Source organism: Aegilops tauschii, chromosome 7, assembly GCF_002575655.3.
Source record: "Aegilops tauschii subsp. strangulata cultivar AL8/78 chromosome 7, Aet v6.0, whole genome shotgun sequence".
Taxonomy (NCBI): domain Eukaryota; kingdom Viridiplantae; phylum Streptophyta; class Magnoliopsida; order Poales; family Poaceae; genus Aegilops; species Aegilops tauschii.
Window position 1 is genome coordinate 117,636,289 of NC_053041.3, and position 5,624 is coordinate 117,641,912.

The window sequence follows — 5,624 nt, forward strand, 5'->3', positions numbered from 1 at the left end:
AAGGGCAAAGATTTCGCCGCCATATTTTTCATGATGTATAGTGAATACTTGATTGGGGTGCAATGCATTTACCTTTCAAAATATTCTATCGATAAAATCGTTCCATGTGAGAGCTTGTCGAATTTACTTGTAGAAGTACCACTGGAAGTTTGTTCTAATTTGTGTGTGCTTTTCAGCAGATTGTGATAGGCTTGTCAACAAGTATCTTTGTTGAGTGTATCCGAGAAAAATTGTGTTTATTTGTTGGTTTCGGATATTCTTCATGTCTGTATCTTCCTCTAGTTTTTTGCCAGATGGTTGTCTATCGGATCATTTTGATAGTTATAGACCACAAACAAAAAGATTCCTGATATGCCAAATCAGAATGCACTATTTCTCAGTTCTCGTCTTCAGCGTTCTCTATGAGGTAAGTTCTATCTGTTCGATTCCGTGGCTCTATAGGAGTAATTACAATACGATAGTATGTGTCTTAGTTCTTCTATGACACAAAAACTCACTTATACAAGATTCAGGAGCTCTGATTAGAGGGACAATATGTTGTATTAGATGAAGGATGTAGGAAGTCTTGTTTTTTAGTGTCAATAAAAAGATGAAGGATGCAGGAAGTCGCAAGCCAATGGTGTACTGATGAAATTGTAGATGCTGACATGTTTTGTATTGAGAGGATCTAGTGTCTGTATGATCAGTGTACAATGTATTTTTTTCTATACGAAATACACATGGATGTTTTGAAAGGAGGCATATATACTTGATTGATTATTATAAAGAATTCAAATATGTGATTGTTTTTCTGATTCCTTTCAAAATATAATATGAAATATTGTCTAATATGAAACCTTGAGGGTCAAATCTCGAATATGACGTATGGAGTCTAAAATACAATTAAAGTGTGCAATCTGGAAACAAAAAGGAGAAAAAACCTCTGAAATTCTCGGATTCCAACGAAAATTCAGTGAAACACAGTGCAGGCCAAAATATGCAGTACGCTATATTAAGAAGTAAAGTTCTTGCATACACCAAAATCCGTCCAAATAAAATCGGAAATTCTCTGAATTTTTAGTATACCACATACACCACTGGTATGCAAATAACTTAGCTAATTTCTTTGAGCTGCAAAATAACTCAACTAATCAGGATCTCCTCTAGCTCAGAATCCTTCCATCTGACAAAAGAATCATCGCCAGCCCCAATATCAATCACCTCTTCTGTCCTAGTGGGATCATCTTCGGAATTCTTCGCTCCTGCAGCAGAGGGGTCATCTTTGGTCGTTTCAGATATACACACAGTAGGATTGGCATAGAATTCGTCTCTTTCTGGCATGACTTCCAAGCAATCTCAAATAGGTCCTTTCTGGACTACTCGCACCTGCGATGAGAATTTATAAATAAGGTGTAGAGTTGTTTAACATTTTATTGTGACCAATATATCTCATGAGAAAAGTAGTGTCGCAATTCACAATAAACTAAGAGATATAGCTAACAAGGATGTGCAACGAAACAACAGAAGCATCAGAGCATCCCCTTGGTCCAACAACAGCAAGTATTCTGACCATGTTGCCATTATTGTCATAATCAATTCCATCGCAGATAATCATATCAATCGAAGTCGTCAGAATGAATGTGCCAAAAATTCAGTCAACTCATCTTTGCTTGACAATGATCCTTTTATATGGAAATATGGAAAGAGCGCTCTGAGGGCTTGTAAAGTGTCTTCTTCGCCTCGCTACAAGTAGCATAAATATGGACATTGCTTCTGTGGCCTAATGCTCCAAACAACAGCCCTACCTCCTTAGGAGTTTAGTGGGCACATACCTTACCTTCTTCCTTTCTCTTGGTTATTTCTCTCAGATCTGAACACAAAAGGTTGGCGATAGGTAGCTTTACCTCACTATCAAAGTATTGTGACCTGAAATTGTGCATACATGCAAGGTTTGTATCGCTTCAAAATGGCACCTTGATCTCAGCTCTCCTTTTCTCTGCCATAGTAACACCCTAAAAGGCAAGCATATCACTTTCAAATCTGCCATAAAGCCATGGAACATATATTGATAAAAAAACAAAAGCATAATGATGCATGCTGCAATATTTTACAAAGAAAAATATTATTCATTTCTTCTTTCCTTTTGATTAATTAGCCAATTAGCCTTCATAAGTTTGGTGCTCCAGTATCTTTTAGTTATAAACTCGCAGGCTCTGAAAGGCAACTAAATAGTAGTCACTAAATTGTACTGGCATTAGCTAACAACAGTATACCTATAACATATTTTAAATAACAATATAAAGAAGAGAAGGTTGCTGTTTTTCCATGACATGGAAAGAAGAACATTCTACGATTAAATCCAGCTAACAACAGTACACCTAAGTTCTGAGAGAAATGCACCATTGAACCAACAAAAATAAAGGAAGAAACTGAATTTAGATAGACAGCCAAGCACAAATGCAGATTTAGTCCAAGATGTATATGCCGAGCCTATGAGAAACATTACATGGCATTTGAAAAATGGAAACATCTAGGTTTGCAACCATCAAATCAACAAATTTTGTTTGATGATTCTCCAATTATGTCATAAATTAAATAATTTATATGGGATTTCTAAAATTCATTCCAAATTCAGAATGAGATAAATGCTACTGTGGTACAGTACCTGATTCCTAATTGGGAATAAACTTATACACAGGATAAAGCAAAATCATAAACCTAACTAATAAGGAAATATCTAAGATGGTCAGATAAGATGTAAATTGATCTCTGGTCTTTATACATTACTAATGGGGGATTTCTAAAATACGTTCCAGATCCAGAATGAGATAAATGCTACTGTGGTATAGTAGCTGATTCCTAACTGGGAATAAACTTATACAAAGGACAAAGGAAATATCTAAGATAGTCAGATAATAAGATGTAAATTGACTCCTGGTCTTTATACTTTACTAATGGGGCTTCCTGCACAATACTCGTCCTGCATAACATGCCAATTAATCTGAACACCAGTAATGACTAATAAGAAGAACACAGCCGCACACATGCACACACATACAACAGAGGGAGAGAAGGAAAGAGGAAAAGAGATAAACCTGTCCAAAGAGTAGAAACTAGGACACGAAGGCCATGGAGCCTCGTCCAGCCGGTTGAAGTAGGGGCGTGGAATAGATGTTGCTACTGCAACCGTGCACGGCGCATGTTACGCGAGGTCTGCTTTCGTTGGTCGTAGGAAGGGGGCCGTGTCCGTCGCAGAGACCTCCTGCTGCTGTGCGCAACCAAAAAGGATGAAGGGATGGGTTCCGGCGCTGGTGTGATGATGACAGGATATGGCAGGAGCTCGGGGGCGGGGAATGGAAAAGCAGGCCGGGCCATCGCCGGCGCAACGACGAAACGGAGGGTGGAGGCGGGTCGTGGCACAGCCGCCGGCCGACGAGGCCTCTCGAAACGCTGCTCGCCTTGACGCTGCAACCAGCCAAAGGGGGCTACCCCCAGAGTCGCACACACCCAAATCCACCCGCAGCTGCCGTCGGCACGCCGCCGAAACCTACCGCCGCCGAACCGCTCGCCGCTTCCGCTCCCACTAGTTTCAGAAATTGCGGGGAGTGGGGTCCGCTCCTAAATTGCTAAAGCCCATCGGAAAAAAACAGTTGGTAGGGAATAAATTACCTGGGCTGGAGAGCGCGGTGCGGGCGGCTGTGATGGAAAAGTTGCGGGCTGGCTGGGTCGTTCGACCGGGGTGAACGATAGCTTATTCTTCACCCTGGGTTTTATATATACATCTGGGCTATTCTGTTAAATGTAACAGAATATTATTCTGTTACACTTCATGAACTGATGAATTCAAGCGGCTGAACTGATGAAATTTGAGCGCTTCAACTAATGCTTTCTATTTCTGTTAAAAATCATCTTCTTTAGTTCAATTCTTTTTGCAATTTTTTTGTCGAAACGGGGTGTGTAATATATCGTTGGAAAGCACTTGACATCTACATTACAATTTTATAATTTGTTTTTGCAAAAAAATTATGGTTTAAGAGCACTTGAAAAAACCGTTTTTTTCAAAACCGAAAACGCAAATCGTATTTTGGACTTAATTTTCGAACGGTTTGTCGAAATTGAGCAAATGAGACGGCGTTGGAAAGCTTGTGAAAATCCGCATCTTCCGTATATCTACTATTTTTCCAAATTCTATATGATTTAAAAGTAATTTGAAAAATGGTGAAATTCTGGGCGAAAAATATTTTTGCTGTTTTTTGCAAACGTTTTGTCGGATTGACGCACACGATACGGCTTTGGAAAGCTATGGAAAATGCGCAACTTTTGTGTATAGAAAGTTTTTTCTAATTTCTTACGGTTTAAATACGAACTCAAATACGGTTAAAGTTGGTTTTGAACGTGATTTTGTTAAAAAGTTTATTGAAATGGTGCAAATAATATACCATTAAAAAGCTACCGGAAATGCGAAACTTAGTCACGTTAAACATTTTCTCAAATTCGCAATCGTTTAAGAGTAATTTTGAATACGGCAAGACGGACCCTGCTGTTTTTCCGTCTGAAAAACAGAGTACTCGTACTGATATATGTGTATTTGTATTGAGCTATTTTTTGTAGAGTAATTTTGAATTATTCTGAAAAAAGAGTACTTGTACTGATGTTTGCATGGGTTTGTATTAAGCATGTTTTCACTAACTAGGCTTTGCTCTGTTATTGAGTAATATTTTTGCTCGTAAATTTTCAACGGTTTACTGTATCGTCGCCCCTGTACTTGAATGGTTTGTATCATCGAACTGAATGATATTTTATTCAAAAAGAAAATGTTTTGTTTTTTTTTTTGAACTCAACATTTTTTTGACAACGATATTCTAAATTTCTCTCATTTCACGACTTGTACTGAGGTACTTACTAAGCAGGATTTTCATGGGGTTTCTTTTTTGCTTGAACTTTTACAATTTGAATTTCTGCCATTTCTTTTATTCCGAACAGACCACCATTTTTAACTCGTGCTGAGGTACTTACTATGCCCGAACTAGGGTGGCTGACGCGTGTCTCGGCGAGGAAGAAGACGAAGCTCGGGGGCGAGGCTGGATTCGGCCCGCGGCTAGTCCGGTCGGTAGGATGCTGCGCAAGGCTGGGGGTGACAGGCGCAGGGCGGCGGCGCACGGCGGAGGAGCTCGGGGTGGCGGCGCGGGGCGGGGATGGCGGTGCGTGGCGGCGAAGGGAGGCTGGGACGGCGCGCGGCAGCCGCCGGAGGCGGGGACGGGCCGACGAGCTCGTCGGAGGGGAGGCGCGCGGGGAGGATCCGGCACCCATCGACGGGGAGGTGCGCGGGGAGGGGCCTGCGCCCGTCGGAGGGAAGGCGCGCGGGGAGGGGCCGGCGAGCCCGTCGGCGGGGAGGCGTGCGGACGGCCGGCCGGCAGCAGCGCGTGGGTCGGAGGAGCGACCCGTCACGGTGCCGCGGGGTCCCTCGCTCCGGCTGCCGCCGTCGCTCGCTCACCCATGACGGCTGCCTCCGACGGTAGGAGGCGGGTTAGGTTGGGGTCGGGTCGGGGAGTTTCTGCTATGGCCTGCGCGTCGCGTCCTTATAGGGCTGAGGGGTAACAAAATAATATTCTGTTACCAGTAACAGAATAGTCTAGCCCTATATA

General features: G+C 42.2%; 1 long non-coding RNA gene across 1 annotated transcript; it reads right to left on the bottom strand.

Moving 5' to 3' along the window:
• Positions 1-991: 991 nt before the first annotated feature.
• LOC120968032 (uncharacterized) lies at positions 992-4,819 on the bottom strand. The gene is made up of 2 exons (XR_005762023.3): positions 3,075-4,819; positions 992-1,991 (listed from the first exon to the last, which is right to left on the bottom strand). It is a non-coding gene; the product is annotated as an uncharacterized lncRNA (long non-coding RNA).
• Positions 4,820-5,624: the final 805 nt, after the last annotated feature.